Raw genomic sequence first — 18856 nt, 5'->3', positions numbered from 1 at the left:
ATAATTTGTGCATAAATTTAAACTTTTACATCAATGACTGTTATAAACCTTTTTCTGATTCTTGCCTGGTTAACGAAGGGTGACAATATTCTAGTAGATTGTTGGAAATAATAATGAGAGGGGGGGGGGGGGTGAATCAATATTATCAGAAAAACTTTTTCATTTTATGCTCAGAAACATATACGCTACTTCAGCTAAGTGAAACAGCGTGTACACGCTACTGTGTCTAAAGAAACCAGCGTATAACAAGAAAACTTATGATTCAGTAGCTTATCTTCAGTAAATGCATCAGGACATTATTAACCATGATAGTAAAACAGGTTCAGTATAACAGAACAGATCATCACACAAAAACCACACACATGAACACCATGATATAAGGTGGAAACCCAATGTGGGTGAAAACCACCTGCTGCAAGTCGTCTCTATCTTTCTTTAATAAAAACTTCAGTTTACAATCTTTTGTACTGGTGCGGCCTTATACCAGTACGCAGGCTACAACCTGCAGAAGGCTTCAACCTTCTCTCGTTTTTCAGCGTCTCCTGGAAGGGAGCTACAACCCCCTTAGCTCTTGTATTAGCTAAGATACTAGTACGTAGGTGCTGGCCTACAATCTTCTTTCCTTCAGGTACCACTTTTCATACATTTTCAGACTGGATATTCCTGAAGCACAGCATTACAATCTGAAGACCACAATTCATTCAACTTTCATAACAGATCATTGAAGCACAAAACAACCAATACTAGCATCATCAATCTTTGAATCACTGAACCACTGAAAACCCTGTCAACACCAGTCACCAGAACACAGAGCAGACTATAGAACTCTGCAATAGCAGTTAGACCCAACTGCAACCCCAAAAATCAAACTTCAAAGATATACGCTATTTCAATGAGAGAAACCCGCGTATACACGCGCTTTTACCAAAGACAACCTGCGTACAGATCTAAAAATAAATTCTCTTAACTTGCAGCTGTACCAGAGATCAGTTAGACACAGAACATAACATTGCGTCAGTATGCAGATCTAGAAATACGCATAATCAACCATATCATAATAGTGCATTTCAAACCATTTGATTCCGATCTATCCTTTCATCAACCGATGTGATCTCTCTTTAGCTCAGATCAAGCAATGTAGCATCAACCCAGAACCTGCATACTAGATCTCTTTCTTCATTAGATATTCAAGACTTTTCAGATGCCTTTGCCTAATGATCTTCTTCTCCTTATATAGCCTTAGGCCTTGCTCAATACCACAGGCCAAAACCATAGAAATCCAATACCATCAGCTTCAAAACTAGGGATCAACACGTCCGTCGAGACACCATGGTACAAAACCATAGGCACAACTTCCAAGGAATAACCGCCACGGACCAAAGATAAGTTTTCCACATACACGCTCTTTTACTGAAGCCAACCTGCGTGTACACGCGACTTGGTATATAGTGAACCTGCGTATACGCGACTTGGTATATAGTGAACCTGCTTGTATACGCGACTTGGTATATAGTGAACCAGCGTGTATATATTTTCTCTTCATACTTGTAGTCTGATTATCAATTCCTTGCTGCTATCCTTCTGCACTATGATTTGTCATCAGTGTGATTTGCCATCAAGGACAACACTTGTCTCATAATGCCACACTTATGCCAAAATGCCAACAATCTCCCCCTTTGGACTTGATGGCAACTCCAAGATCCTTAGAATCATTCTCCCCCTTTGTCATCAAGGGAAAAGGGCTGTGCTCCCCCTGTGAATGTGCTGATATCTCTGCTCTGCTGTGCTGAACATGCTCCCCCTGACTGTAGGCAAGATCTGCAAAAGATGTTCTTCAAAAAGAACCAAGACTTTTACACCATAAGGGACCTTCCTATCATCAAAAGACTCAATACATACATCCATACTCCCAACCAAGAGGGGACACATCAGAAACATCCAATTATATTACATCATTCATCCCAGGCATAGTGGGGAAACCAACATGGGCCGTTACATGACCTTGACACCAAAAAAAAAAAAAGAGATATGACATAGAGACAACAAATCTAGACCAAGACTTATGAGAGTCACCAGCAGCATCTGATAAACATCTGTTATATCAGCAACCAAGATTTCCTTCTGAGCTCCTTCTCCTGAAACCAACAACAGTTGTGAACTAGGACCAAAAGCATCTAAATGCCAACAATGCTTTATGAGACTTTAAGCTGCTCCCCCTGAAACTGTGCCTGTTGCACCCCCTGAAACTGTGCCTGAAGAATTCTGGCGTACCCATCTCAGACCTTCTCCACTCAGAATCTGCCCTTGTTGTTCAGAACTCCATATACGCGATTTCACCTGCAAAAATCAGCGTATGTACGCGGATATCCCTTATACAAAACGCGTATACCAACTTTTCTTTAGAACAGACAAGCTTCAACAGCAGGATGAAGCATCAACTACTCCCAGCTTCTGTCTGAGATATTCAAAAGTTTCCCTGGGCAGTGGTTTTGTGAGAATATCAGCAACTTGTTCTTTAGAAGGAACATACTCCAACTTGACCTTTTGTTCAAGCACTTGTTCCCGGAGGAAGTGATACTTGATTGGTATGTGCTTGGTCTTTGAATGCATGACTGGATTCTTTGAAATGCTGATTGCACTTGTATTATCACATAGGATAGAGACAGGTGGAGTGCAAGTGATTTGAAAATCCTACAAGGTCTGCATCATCCAAAGAAGTTGTGTGCAACAAGATGCCGCAGCCACATATTCTGCTTCAGCTGTAGATAAAGCAATCAAACTCTGTTTCTTGCTGAACCAAGATACTAATCTGGAACCCATGAAGAATGCACCACCACTTGTGCTTTTCCTGTCATCCACACTTCCGACCCAATCTGCATCTGTGTAAGCATGAAGAGTGAGATCTGTATCTCTAGGATACCATAGGCCATAGTTTTGAGTCCCTTGAAGATACTTGAAGATTCTTTTGACTGCCTGAAGATGAGTTTCCTTTGGGTTGGCTTGAAATCTTCCAACAATTCCTACTGCATGCATAATGTCTGGTCGGGTACCTGTCAAATAAAGCAAACTCCCAATCATGGATCTATAAGTTGGTTGATGAACTGCTGCTGATTCATCATTTGTACTGAGGCTGCATCCTGTAACCATGAGAGTACATACTGGCTTTGAATCTTCCATGCCATACTTCTTCAAGATCTGCTTGAGGTACTTGGTTTGAGACAAGAAAATACCTCCTTCATTTTGTTGGATTTGCAATCCAAGAAAGTATGTCAATTCTCCAAGTAATGACATTTCAAATTCTTTCTGCATAACCACGGCAAAGTTTTGACTCATAGCCTCTTCATTGCTGCCAAAGATAATATCATCTACATACACAACAAGTATTAGCAATTTGTTATTTTCAACTTTCATATAGAGGTTGCTATCTGCTGCTCCTTTTGAAAAGCCTTGTTGGTGAAGATATTTGTCCAACCGATAGTACCAAGCCCTTGGAGCTTGTTTGAGACCATAGAGAGCCTTTTTCAATCTGCATACAAGGTTTGGATCATTCCCAAGGATGAAACCATCTGGCTGCTCAATGTATACTTCTTCTTCTAAGTCTCCATTCAGAAAGGCTGATTTCACGTCCATTTGAAATACCTTGAAGTTCTGAAAACTTGAGAGAGCAAGGAACATTCGGATGGCCTCAAGTCTTGCAACAGGAGCAAAGGTCTCTTCAAAATCTATTCCTTCTTGCTGCGCATACCCTTTACAAACAAGCCTGGCCTTGTTTCTAATTACTTCTCCATTTTCATTCAATTTATTTTTGAAGACCCATTTTGTCCCTATGACATTTTTATCTTTTGGTCTAGGGACCAATTCCCAAGTGTTGTTCTTTTCGATCTGCTCAAGTTCTTCATCCATTGCTTTGACCTAGCATTCATCTTTGCAAGCCTCTTTCACATTTTGTGGTTCAGTGGAAGAGAGTAATGCCAAATAGCTTGAAGCTTCTGCAATTCTTCTTCTTGTTTGTACTCCTGCTTCTTTCTGCCCCATAATCTGCGATTCTGGATGATTCTTTTGAACATATCTGGATGGAGTCTTCTCTTCTATTCTTGTCTGCTCCTCTGGTTCTTCTTGAGGTTCTTCTTCTTCATCATTCTGCCTTTGAGCGTAGCCTTCATCTTCTTCAATGTCTTCATGATGAACTTGCCTAGGAATATATCCCTTCTCATCAACCACTACATCAATGCTGTCAACAATTCTGCCAAGTCTTTTATTGTAGCACTTGTATGCTTTGCTATGTGGAGAATAGCCAAGAAGAATGCCTTCATCTGCTCTTGGTTCAAGTTTGCCAAGTTGCTCATCAGTATTCTTAATATAACATTTTCTCCCAAAGATTTTGAAGTGCTTCACCGAAGGAGTCTCACCACTCCAGAGCTCATGAGGTGTTTGAGTGCTGTTTACTTGGACATTTGTTTTGTTGAGAATAATAACCGCAGCATGTGCAGCTTCACCCCAGAAAGTTGCGGGAGTACCTGATTCATCAAGCATAGCACGAGCCATTTGTTGGATTGTTCTGTTCATTCTTTCCACAACCCCATTTTGCTGAGGAGTTCTAGCTGTAGAGAATTCTCTTCTTATCCCATGTTCTTCACAGAAATCGAAAAATTCGTTTGAGGTAAACTCCCCACCTCTGTCAGATCTGAGGCACTTAATTTTGTGTCCTGATTCATTTTCAACCAAGGCTTTGAAGGATTTGAATTTTTCGAAAGCTTCATCTTTGTGCTTCATAAGCCCTAACCAGACAAACCTGGAGAAATCGTCAATGAATAATATCAAATATTCTTCTCCTCGAGGTGTCCTTTTCCTAAATGGACCACATACATCTGTATGGACTAGCTCAAGAGGTAGGCTGGCTGATCCTTCTTTCTCTGGAAAGTTAGTTCTGGTTTGCCTTCCAAACTGACAAGATTTGCATATAGTGTTGTTTGGAATTTTGATATCTGGAAGACCACGAACTGCCTGATATTTGCATGCTTTCCTTATTTGTGAAAAGCTTAGATGCCCCAACCTCCGATGCCATAGCCAATGTTCATCATCCTTGCTTAAATAGCATTGTTGTGGTCTTTCTTCAAATATGTATAGATTATTTGGAGTCCTTCTTCCTTTGATCACTGTTTTACCTGTATCAAGATCACGAACACAACATCCATTTGATCTAAATATTACCTCTGTTCCTTGATCGCACATCTGACTGACACTCAGAAGATTATGCTTCAATCCATCAACATACAAAACATTTCCAGCTTTGACCTTCTCTTTCAACGGAGCAACACCTTTTCCTTTTATGGCTGCAGAGATATTGTTTCCAAAAGAAACTTTCTTCCCCTTTTCTAATGCGGTATATGACTCAAGCTTTTCTTTGTCCCCTGTCATATGCTTCGAACATCCGCTGTCAATGTACCATAGACTTTCTTGACCTTCTGCAAAAAAGGCTATCCCACATCTTTCTGGTTGCGGTTCCTTTATTCTCCATGTTTTGACATTTGAGGTTTGTTCCTTCTGAGTTGTCTTCCGGAACCTGCTCCTGCATTCAGAGTCTTCATGACCAAAGTTATTACAAATAGAGCATTCAACTTCATTTTCAAGAACCGAAAAGTTGTTATAAGTCCTTTTCATGGTTCCAATCATTCTCCCTTGCTTTTGAGCTTCTCTAGTCATGATTGTCTTGTAGGCAACACATTGAGCTGCTTTGTGACCGAAGTTATGGCAAGAAAAGCATTGGCCATTGAAGAAACTTCTGCGATAATCAGATCTATCATCCAACCGATTGTAGCTTCTATTCACATTCTTTCTTGGAGCAAATTGGGAAGATTTTATCTGTGGCTGATTGTAGCTTCTGTTTGTCCTTAAGGCGGTTTGTCCCTGAATTTCTTGATGGTCTTTATTTGTTCTTGAGGTAAACTGTCCCTGATTCACCTGATGACTTTTATTTGGCCTTTGCTCGCTTCTCCTTGCTGCATCAAGATAACTTTTAGAGGTAGAGGCTTGAGATGTTTCTCCATTATATCCCAGACCTGTCTTGATCAGAGGAGATCGCTGCACATTGATAATCTCATCCAAGGTTTCAGATCCTTTAACAAATTTGAGATTAATCGCTTTTGTTTTCTCAATCTCCTTTCTAAGACAAGCAATCTCACATTCCAATTTTTCAAGATGTTTTTCCTTTTCAGTCAGTTGACATTGTAGAGAATCAATAATAGCACTTTTCTCTTCTAAGCAAACTTTGAGATTATTCATTTCTTCATAAAAGCCATCTACATCTATAGCATCCATGTAGTCATCGTCTTCAAAAGCCATTAAAAGTTTATATCTATTACCTTGTTCATCTTCGTCGCTATTTGAAAGACCATCACTATCTTCATGAGTGTAATAGCTTTTCTTCTTTTCATTCTGTTTCTTGTTCCATTTAACAGGTTCCTTTCCCTTGTCATTCTTACCTTTGTGAGGACATTTGGCAGCATAATGACCTACTCTTCCACAAGCAAAACATTTAAAAGGTAACTTACCTCTGAACCTTCCAGAACCCCTTTGAAGATTTCTGACAAAATTTGATTCTTCTTCTTCATCTTCTGGTACGTGACTTGCTTCATAATAATCTTCTTTGCCTGAAGCCTTGAAGGCAGCTTCTCTTCTGTCTGATGGACCTCCTTTTCTCATTTCATAAGCGGTTAGAATTCCGTGAAGCTGAGACATAGTAAGAATTTGCAGATTTTCCTTTTCTTCTATGGCAGACACTTTAGATTCAAACTTGGGGGACAAAGATCTTAGAACCTTTTCAACCACAATAGCCTCTTTTATTTCTTCACCCAAGTTTTTCATGCAATTAACAATCTCATCTACCCTAAGGAAATAGTTAGCCACACTTTCATCATTATACATTCTGAGAGTCTCATACTTAATCCTGAGAGTTTGAAGTTTAGCACGCTTTACCTGTTCATCTCCTTCATAGCTCGTGACAATTTTGTCCCATATTTCTTTTGCAGATTTATAGTGCATTACCTTCATGAATTCCGATTGAGATATACATCCCAATAGAGTATTGACTGCTTTCGCATTTGTTTCATATTTCTTTTTCTCGTCTGCATCTATAGGAGTAGCTGAAGGAAAAGTGTAGCCTTTATCTACGATATCCCAAACTTCTGTACCAAGAGATTGAAGATAGGCAGTCACTCTTACTTTCCAATAATTGAAGTTTGTCCCGTCAAAAACCGGTGGCCTGATTGATGCTTCTCTTTCGTAGTTGCTCATGATGACCGATCTACCTTCAAGCGATCAAGCTTCTCTGAAGGACCTGCTCTGATACCAACTGTTGGAAATAATACTGAGGGGGGGGGGGTGAATCAGTATTATCAGAAAAACTTTTTCATTTTATGCTCAGAAACATATACGCTACTTCAGTTAAGTGAAACAGCGTGTACACGCTACTGTGTCTAAAGAAACCAGCGTATAACAAGAAAACTTATGATTCAGTAGCTTATCTTCAGTAAATGCATCAGGACATTATTAACCATGATAGTAAAACAGGTTCAGTATAACAGAACAGATCATCACACAAAAACCACACACATGAACACCATGATATAAGGTGGAAACCTAAGTTACCAGAAAACGGATACGGGAACGGATACGGGTATAGGGTTTGAAACGGATACGGCAAATTTTCAAAAAATCTGGATACGATACGGCAGGAAACGGCACATAATAAATATATATATATATATATATATATTAAAAATAAAAAATTCATATTACCATTCATATTTCAGAATCTAGATTATCTGTATCATCTATGATCTATCATGATTCATGATTCATCATCATCAATTCAAGTTTCAACATATGCCATATTGAAGCAACGTTTCAGTGTTCACTCTCCAAAGAGGCAGAGATTACCTTCTCATATCAAGCCAAGGGTTCCTTTTTTTCTGGCTAAATATATCTTGTTATCTGGGCCGAGTTTACCTCTTATTACTTGCTAGTCTAGTTTGCTGCTTTGTGGGCTGAGTTCTGCCATTTTAAATGGGCTGAGTTTTGTCCTTTTGAGGACCCAGTTCCAGTCTATTTCTGGAGTTCAAGATGCTACTAAAAAGGGAGTTTAGTCCCCTCTTGTTGTGCCATTCAAGCTGCCCAAGACCTCTGTTATTGATGGCTGAGGATTTGTTTGGAAGAACTGTGGGTAATATTTGATATCAGTCTTGCGTTTTTTGAATCTATCTTGTGCTAGACCAAAACAGTTCCAGTGAAAACTCAAAAGCCAAGGGAGGCAGACACACTGAAGTCTGAAAATGTATCACCTAGTTCCTTGTAGAGATGCTTGACCTATATTAGAATAGTCTTAGGGAGATCTTCTTGCTTTAGTAATTCCAGGGTCATCAAGTCACCTGGTTCGGGTTAGTGACAACCTTGAAATTTGGAAAAAAAAAATCATCTTACAAAAAATGGTGGATAAAATTCGCCATTAAATTTGACACACACACACACACACACACACATATATATATATATATCCCCCAGAGGAACCCAGCGGCCAGCCTGACACGTAGCTATTAGTAAACCTATGGGTCTACAGTGTGTCGTCTCATTAAAACCTTGCAACCTTGCATCTCTCAGTTTTTTTCAGCACTCATATTTTGATCATCAATTAAGCTGCCCCATATATATATATATATATATATATATATAAACCAGCTAAATTACATAATTTTTTATAATAAATTTTATATTTATTTTATTTATATATATAAAATATTATATAAATTTATATTGATATATGAAATTGAAAGTAATAATAATAAATATTAGGTTTATATAATGCTAATTAACATAGCCGAGTATTTAGTTGATTATGGTTAAAGTAATGTGTTGGCAATATCGACAAGTTACACGAACTCAGTTACCTTCTGTTGTGGGGGCAACCCGTAGTTCGTAAGATAGAACAATGAAGGATTGTGTGAATGCATAACGACGTCACTGTCATTTTCGCATAGGGGGTCGAACAACAAAGGTCGTTATACTTGAACACTATATGGGCGTACAACAGTCAATGGAGGCGTCGGACTAGCCCATTTTGGCATGGATGCACAGAGTCTGTTTTCAGAGGATCCGTAGAATGTTTACAAGCTGATCCAGAGGCTTCAGAATAATGCTGGCCCGTCCTCTATTCCCTCGTAACCCTTGTGCCTCCTGCGCTGAAAATGAACCCTAGCTAAGTGTTCGATTTGCAGATTTATGCCGGAATTCAAAGTCATTGTTAAATGTGCCTTGGAATTTACCGAATTAAAACGAATTTGTTTGGCCTGGTTTGAAGTTTGACAAATTTCGAATTCCAACATTGGAAATTCCACTAGCCTATAGATGATTCCACTCACCGGATTCGACGAACTTTTCACCAAAAATGTTTCACGATTTTTGAAAAACCTTTTAAATTTTCTAAATACTTTTCAAAATTTCCTGAAAACGTTTTCATTTTTTTAAAACTGCAAGTTTTTTCGACAAAAACGCCTCAAAAACGGCTGTGAAAAAAAACTTCCCGTTTCCAGAAAAAAACGGCACAAAAACGTTTTTCCGGCGTTTCGTACGCGGATCCGGATCCGAAACGGGAAAACGCCGTTTTGGGGTTGGAGGTAGCCGTTTCCGGCAACTTAGGTGGAAACCCAATGTGGGTGAAAACCACCTGCTGCAAGTCGTCTCTATCTTTCTTTAATAAAAACTTCAGTTTACAATCTTTTGTACTGGTGCGGCCTTATACCAGTACGCAGGCTACAACCTGCAGAAGGCTTCAACCTTCTCTCGTTTTTCAGCTTCTCCTGGAAGGGAGCTACAACCCCCTTAGCTCTTGTACTAGCTAAGATACTAGTACGTAGGTGCTGGCCTACAATCTTCTTTCCTTCAGGTACCACTTTTCATACATTTTCAGACTGGATATTCCTGAAGCACAGCATTACAATCTGAAGACCACAATTCATTCAACTTTCATAACAGATCATTGAAGCACAAAACAACCAATACTAGCATCATCAATCTTTGAATCACTGAACCACTGAAAACCCTGTCAACACCAGTCACCAGAACACAGAGCAGACTATAGAACTCTGCAATAGCAGTTAGACCCAACTGCAACCCCAAAAATCAAACTTCAAAGATATACGCTATTTCAATGAGAGAAACCCGCGTATACACGCGCTTTTACCAAAGACAACCTGCGTACAGATCTAAAAATAAATTCTCTTAACTTGCAGCTGTACCAGACATCAGTTAGATGCAGAACATAACATTGCGTCAGTATGCAGATCTAGAAATACGCATAATCAACCATATCATAATAGTGCATTTCAAACCATTTGATTCCGATCTATCCTTTCATCAACCGATGTGATCTCTCCTTAGCTCAGATCAAGCAATGTAGCATCAACCCAGAACCTGCATACTAGATCTCTTTCTTCATTAGATATTCAAGACTTTTCAGATGCCTTTGCCTAATGATCTTCTTCTCCTTATATAGCCTTAGGCCTTGCTCAATACCACAGGCCAAAACCATAGAAATCCAATACCATCAGCTTCAAAACTAGGGATCAACACGTCCGTCGAGACACCATGGTACAAAACCATAGGCGCAACTTCCAAGGAATAACCGCCACGGACCAAAGATAAGTTTTCCACATACACGCTCTTTTACTGAAGCCAACCTGCGTGTACACGCGACTTGGTATATAGTGAACCTGCGTATACGCGACTTGGTATATAGTGAACCTGCTTGTATACGCGACTTGGTATATAGTGAACCAGCGTGTATATATTTTCTCTTCATACTTGTAGTCTGATCATCAATTCCTTGCTGCTATCCTTCTGCACTATGATTTGTCATCAGTGTGATTTGCCATCAAGGACAACACTTGTCTCATAATGCCACACTTATGCCAAAATGCCAACATAGATAACCTTGGCAATTTCAATATGTTTTTGGAGACTCTGAAAGCTATTTATTCTATATTTTAAGAGTTTTGGGAATAGGGGAATTGGAGTTGATGTTTGAAAAAGCTAGTAGTTTCCCTAAATTTCTGGGGAGCACAAGAAGAGAAAACAAAAAACACATTGAAATCAAATCCCTGAATCTTACCAAACCATGTTTGTTGTTCAGGAGACAATGCATATTCATTTTTGGCCTTGTTATTGCATAAACTTGCACCTCACCAGCCCTCTTCTCACTTTAGGCATATGGGGTCAACTAGGTTTACCTTGAAAAGGTATGAATGGATTGAGGGTGATAACTAGGGTTGTCCAGTGTCCACTATTAACCATAGAAGATTGTTTGTGTAGTTTTCAATGTTACCAAACTCGGAATCGGCAATAAATCGGCAAGGCAAAAGAGCGAAGAGTTTTAATCAGATCCAAAAAAAATCGGTGAATTCAAGAAATAAAGATATACACATTATATTGAAAAAAAAAAAAAAATAACAAACAAACAAACAAATATTTTTCATTGATATTCAATAAAACCATGTCCAAACAATCCATAATATCAATAGATGTCCAAAATATCATGAATGAATAAGTATCTCATATATGTTATGAGTCCAAACATGATCCAAAGTACTGAGTCCTGACTCCTAACCAGTGACTACATAGAACCAGAAGTTTATAAAATACTGCATACTAATCAGTAATAAAACAGTAACTGAAATCTCTTGATTGTTGTTGAAATGATATGCTATTGGTTTGCTACTGAAATCTCTGACAGAGCACACGCTGAAGCTAATGCTAGAGCACGCTACACACTACGCCTCATTACATAGAGTAAACTGAAACTGAAACCATGCCTCTATTACCTTCTCGACGTATGAGTTGTCGGGTCTGAGCAGTGAGAAGTAAGTTACAAACCGATATTTAATTTTTAACCTAACTAAACCATGTGGCGAATAATGCAACAACCCTGAAAGTTAAAACCCGTGCTCATCGAGTAGAGGGCTGAAAATCACCTCAGTCGCTTAAATCGCAATTAATTGGTGAGTCATGAGTCAAACTTGGTCAACGTGAGTTTGACTCCCCTAGACTTGAATCGGATCGTTTGAGGGAAGAGCAGAGTTTGACTTGTGATTAATCGTGAGTGATCAGAGATTCATGTTTCACTGGTACTTTTACATGCTCCAAGCTACCTTTAAGGAAAGATTTTTCACTAGAATTCTTCCAAAGGTTTACAGGATAGGATTTATCCAAGAAAATTATAAAGATAATACACCCTCACCACTCAATAAGAAGATTTGCACTTAATATATCAAATAAATAAATCCACAAGACTCAGAGAAACTAATTTCTGAAGGAATCATTGCTCATCCATAAATCGTAGCCATGAAAATCAAAGAAGTTGGAGAAATCATCCATGAATCATCGTCTCAGTGAGGCACATTAGCCTTCCATCGATCGCACCAAATCCAAGATAAAAATGCCCCAACAAAATTTTAGAAATTTCAGAATATGCTAAGTGATTTTCTCCCCTGTCTGAATATGATTTACAGATGAGAAAGTGCACTCTATTTATGGGGAGATGTTCAACTTCCTTTACATTAAAATATCAAATTTCTCAAGAAAAAGCCCCTAATCTAGCCTATGGAGGTGCAAAGGGTCCTCTTTTCTAACTAACTAATCTAGAATACAGAAAATATGGTTTGTACATGCCACATATACAATACAATCAACGCCAAAGAAGGGTATCTCCACAAATGATGGAAAGTAGGGGCTTCCATGTGTAGCATCTGACCTCTAAAGGGCCTTCCAAATGTAGATGCTCCATCCATTCTTCATAATAAGCTGGTCTGTCCCCTGAGGGGTCTGTCCAGGTGGACCCATGGGCCTCAAGAATTATCAAATGAACCAAAACTTTTCCACCTTGGCTGCATGAACCATGTGAGAAGGCAGTACCTTTGAATTTACTCAAATATCAGGGATTACAGGGGTCAGCCCTGGCTGTAGGCCAGCCCCAATCAAGGATATTGTTGCACAAGCATATATATGTGTTACAAAATCAAACACCTATTCTCAAACCACCATTGAATCAATCTGTTTGTTTGTTTTAAGCCAGGAACAGAAACTTTTTAAAGGAGTGCCATTCACAGTTGGAACACCTTCAATTATAGGATTCTCCACAACAACTGAAGGGGGAACTACTGTAACCAGATCTTATAATCCCTCTACCTTATCCAAGGGCAAAAGTGTCATGCAGATCATCTATATCGCCATGATATTCAAATTCTGCCTGATTTGAATCCATATAATCTTCCATAATTCCCACAACAGTCTCTGTTCCACCCTGGATCGAAAATTTTGAAAAAAAAATAAAATTCTTTTTTGATCCATCCTTGATCTTCTTACTTTCCTTGAGTTTCTTACTTTGATCTTCGATCCTTGATCTTCTTACTTTGATCTTTGATCCTTGAGTTTCTTACTTTCCTTGTAGGAGGGGTCTCCTAATGAGGGGCATTGATGGGGCCCCCAAGCCTTGAGCCTTCCTTGATCTTCGATCCATCCTTGATCCTTCCTTGAAATTCTTACTTTTAGGGCCTTTTTTTTAAGGGTACAAGGGCCAAAATGCAATGTTCTGAAGAAAAGGCTACAGTAAATTTGCGATTAAGATAGTGAGCCGTTGGGCTTAAAAGAGGGGTCTAAAGCGTCACTTTTGAGGGATGTGATACTGTGCAAGAATAACAATCAGCTGAGGCAATCATAGAAAGATCTCTCAAAGCAGCTTGCACTTGAATGATACCAATGTCATCCCTATTTTTTGCAGGGCTGTCTTGCCATCTATCATTACATTTGGGCACCCGCATGCCAACCTCCTCGGCTGCTTGAAGCATTTTCCTCAACTGCTTTAGTCCTTTAGAGAAGGCTAGTATCTCCACTTAGGCAGATACCTTCCTTATTTTACACGAATTAGGTTGTCTGCATGGACTTGAAGGTGCCATCAATCTGCTTTTTCTTTTGTCTGCTGCTGATGTTAGCTGAGTGGTTTCTGTAGAGAAAGCTGAACATAAAACCTCATGACTCTTCTGCTTTTATCTGGCTATCCTCTTGTCCTCAATGCCCATGTTTGGTTTGAAAACAATATCATCATTAATCCCCTTAAAATCTTAGTGTTCATATAGGCCCAATGTACTTCTTTCCTGGGATGAAGGATCAGACCATTGTTCAAGTCCACATGCTCCAGACCTGGTAAAACATAGCTAAGTTCTTGGCATTTCAATATTATCAACCTCCCTTAATGGGAACGTGCCGTGAGTCTCTCTTGTGCTCTTGAATAACAATTGGATGTGGAGGTGGCATGTGAGAATGTGGACCAGATTTATTGAAAGTCAAGCAGACCTGATATTTTTCCTTCCATTTTTAGAGCTCATTACCTAACAATTGGAATAAATGATCTATCATTTCATCATTTGCCACAAGCAAACACTTGAATCTCACAGCTGCATAAATCTAGTAGCAGTCATCATTTGTCCCAGTGGGTGTTGTATCCAAAGCACCAGGCAGTCCTGTGGCATGTTTGCTGTGTAATAAAATGGGACGCCATTTGTTCTTCAGGCTTCTTTGGCAGGACACATTTGATTACAGAGCTTAACTGATAGACACTAAAACTGCAGTCAGTGATGTTTTGCTGATAAAACCCTACATTTGCACCATCCACATCGAAGTCATATGGCCCATGGGGATCCAGCCACTTCTGAAAATTTGTCATGTCCCTTTTCTGAGTGATCACTGTAGGGGAAACAATTTATTTAATTAGATTAAAATGTGGTCAAGAGAACAAGGGGAAACTTTATAAAGTTACATTATTATGTATTTACTTGCCCATGGTATTGGTATCTATGGAAGACTTACCCATGGTATTGGGGTGGCCAAAGATTATAAAAGGTAGCTCAAAATCACTGTTTAGGCATGTTTGGATATTCGATGGATTGCTTACTTTGGATCTTGGAGCTTGCTTGAGGGTTTATAACCCTGAGCGTGATCTTCTTTGGTGGAGCAATTACCTACCCTAGTTGATTAAAATAACTAGTCTTCGGTGGTGAAAGACTCCACCCTAGCTAGTCTTGAACCATGTGACTTGGGAGCGGGAGCGGGAGCGACCATTTTCAGAAGCTCCCGGTTTGGGAGCGAATCCAGGAGCGATTTTTTAAAAATATATATATTTTTTATATTTTTTAATTTTTGATACATATATGTCAACAAAAACATGTAGAATGATGAATTAGACATAAAAAACATAAAAAAACATAGACTGATCATTGAACCATATCACATCAATCATCTAGAAATTATAATCGTCATCAACCGTGTCCACAAGTTAGTAAAATACATATTACAACTGCAACATATTGAATCTTATAAATCATGATTCATCAAATTCAATATTAAAGTTTCAACTTCAAGCTTTCAGAATTGAAAATTCAATAACATTTATCATCATTGATCACCAAAGTTGTACTTGTAAGCTAAGTTTAACCATTACAAGAAGTAATATCGAAGATATTTCTAAGTCCTAACTTCTAACTGTTAACATGATATGAAATGTTAAAAATTTATAAAATGAAACATGAATAATGAGATGAAATGAAACAACTTTAGTCTTTCACAAAGCATCATATTCATAATTCACAATCATTACCAATGAGTTATAATTGCCAAGGCCCAACTTCAAACTTCAAATTTTCATTGTCACATTGATATAATGTTTACAAAAAATATCATAATGATATGAAAGAGTCAAGAGTCAAGAGTCAAGGACTCAAAACTCAACAGTTATGAAAACTAAAGTCTAATAGAAACTAAAAAAGACAAGTAAACTGTAAATCTACATGTGGCCCTTGCCACGAGAGTCTCCAGGAGTATAAGCAGGTCATGGTGGTCTTCTAGGAGTCTCCCGCACAGACCGACGACCAGAACTAGAACCTCCACGCGAGGGTGTAGATGGAGGTGGCGACAGCAAAGGAACAAGATTCGGACCTCGAGCACTGCTACTGGATGGTGGAGGTGGAGGTGGAGGTGGAATGGTTGCTGCTTCATTTTCATCCCTTACAAGTTCCTCTTCTAGTTCTTCAATATGTACAATGCCATCCTCCAAATTGTCATCCTCTGGGTGATTGTCCCAAATTTTATATGTGGGATCCTCATTAGCCCGATCACAGTAATGACTCAACAACCTCAAGTTGTAGTGCACATAAACCAAGCTTTCTGCTCGGTTTTCATTGAGTCTGTTTCTTTTCACATTATGTATATAACTGTAGGTGCTCCAACACCTCTCTGCAGAAGAAGAATTTACAACCTGTGAAAGAACTTTTTTTGCCAATTTTGGCAAAAGTCCGTGGCCGCCATATGTTTCCCACCATGTGAGAGAATCAAATTTATCTTTGTCGTCCATTGCATGAAAGTTACCATACAAACCAGTGCCACTGAAGTATCTGCCTATTTCAAGGCGCACAACTGAACATTCCTCCCTGTCAGGGACCAACTTTTCTAATGCTTCCAAATATCCTTTAGTTACCTCTTGATCTAAATGGGGTTTGGTCCTAACCCCACCCCCTGCTACAGGTTGGCCCAACCAAGATGTAGAGTAGTATTTTGGCGTAAGGATATACGCCAAGCAATGTAGTGGAAGGTTAAGCCTATTCCACCGTTCACACACACAATCATGAATCAGTTTGTACAAGTTGGGATCTCTATTATGAACGATGTCTTTTATTTCCCCCAACATGGTATCCATTTGCTCATACACCTCGCCAATCACTGGTTTGTTTGTATCTGCAAACCGAATCATGTGATAAATTGGCTTGGTGAAATCCAATACCTGCCTCACAGTTGTCCAAAACTGCCCATCAAGAGCGGCCTCCTCCACCATTTCAAAACCTGCCATGTCAGCTACATTTGTAGCCCTTTCCTTTAACACCTGCCAATGTGGACTTGATACCATGCTAGCTAATGCCTCTCTTACCTTCAAAAGGCGCCTGAAGGTGAGGTAATAGCTACCAAATCTAGTCTTCGCAATTTTCAGCAACTCCAATCTCGAGTGACTGCGGAAAAGGCCATGGGTATTGCTATGATTTGTAATAAATTTTATCATTTGTTTTCCTTTCTTGTACAAATTACCAATCCATTGGTATTGTTCATTTTTGTTTTTGACAATATCATGCAACAGAAGGTTGAATGTGTGAACCAAACATCCAGACCAAAATATGTTCGGGTATTTATCCTCAATAATTGCTCCCGCTGCTTTACAATTAGGAGCATTATCAGTGATGACTTGGATGACATTGCATGGGCCAATACGCTCAATTGTTTCAAGTAATGCTTCTGCAATGTTGATGGCGGTCTTGAACTTGTCTGAGTAATCATGTGCAGCTAGAAAGATGGGACCACTAACAGACACAGCAAGAACACTTATCAATGGCTTGCCTTTTACATTTGTCCATCCATCAGATACAATGGACACCCCATTGTCAGTCCAAGAACTTGTCATTTTATTCAAAGAATGTGATATTTTTTCTTTTTCATGATCAAGGCCAACAGTTCTTGCCTTGTCATACCCAGGGCTCTTGTATCCTTTAGGGGCATCATTTATGGCAGAAACCATTTCGTGCCAATAAGGTGAGCGTAGAACATTGAATGGTATCCCACATGCATAGAGAAACCTGTAAACTTTTGAATCCACAACATTCCTACACCCCTCATCAAGGAAATCTGTTATGGTTCTACGTCTTAAAGATGATGACCCTGTGCCTCCATGTCCATATCCACTGCCTTGGGAGGATGCTGAAGGAGTTCTTTGTGATTGTGAGCTTGGTTCAAAGAAACCCCTTGATTTTTTTGTTCTGTATTGGGCTTCCTCCTCTTCCCTTATGTATTTGGCTCTATCTGCTGTTGACACCGCTGTACAAGTTTTGGTTCCTATTTGTTTCTCTCCATCCCATGGCCTTTTCCCGCAGAGGTGTCTTCTAGCACGGGTGTATGAACCTGTGTAATCAGTGTTGCAATGGGGGCAATGAAATTTAGTGGTTCCACCCCGTCTCCCTGTTTCAGCCCTGTGAACATATTTCCACAATGGAGTTTGGTCTTGTTTAGTTTTTTGAGGGTCATGTTCACCCTCCTCCAGCTCCTCCTCACTGGGGTTTTCACCCATTTGACTTTCTCTGGCTTCTTCATCCCCCTCTTCAGTTTGGGGCCCCCTCCGTTTCCTACTCTCCAGCACCATAATAACCATAAAAGGGACCAGGAAGAGGAAAATGCCAATAAATATAGCCAGGTCCATGGTGTTTGATGTTTGTAGGGTTTTGATTCTTGAATCTGCAAATTAATTTAATTTATTGGGATTAATTAATTTAATTTATTAATTTAATTTAAATACATGATCTTTAAACTCAAACAACTAAATTAAATTAACTAAATTAACTACCTAACCAGCTAAACTAACTAAATTACTAAGTTACTTACCTCTGCAGGCTTGCTCCTCGCTCCTTGGCACTTGCTCCTCGCTCCTCAGCACTTGCTCTTCGCTCCTTTGCTCTTGCTCCAGCTCCAAACTCAAGCTCAATGAAGTTATAATGAATTTTTTTTGGCCCATTGGGCTTATAAAACTAAAAAAAATTTCTAATTTTTTTTTTTTTTTGGGTTCGGCAGATTTTTTTTTTCCGCCGAAACGCTCCTGGCCCGGCTCGAATCGCTCCCGGAGCGATTTTTAATGTCCGGGAGCGATCGGGGAGCAATCGCTCCCCGATCGCTCCCTGATCGCTCCCAGGCATTAAAAATCACTCCGGGAGCGCCGGAGCGATCG

The 18856-nt window shown here is 39.4% G+C and overlaps 1 protein-coding gene across 2 annotated transcripts in view; it reads left to right on the top strand.

Moving 5' to 3' along the window:
* Nucleotides 1-18856, top strand: part of LOC149208346 (uncharacterized) — a 386202-nt gene that overhangs the window by 154317 nt on the left and 213029 nt on the right. The gene's annotated exons all lie outside the window — the stretch shown is intronic.

The sequence above is a fragment of the Pinus tabuliformis genome, chromosome 1_2, assembly GCF_031772625.1.
Source record: "Pinus tabuliformis cultivar Carrire ecotype Pingquan chromosome 1_2, CPIR1, whole genome shotgun sequence".
Classification (NCBI taxonomy): Eukaryota; Viridiplantae; Streptophyta; class Pinopsida; order Pinales; family Pinaceae; genus Pinus; species Pinus tabuliformis.
Note: the sequence above shows the minus strand (reverse complement) of the source record. Positions and strands in the feature narration are given on the sequence as shown.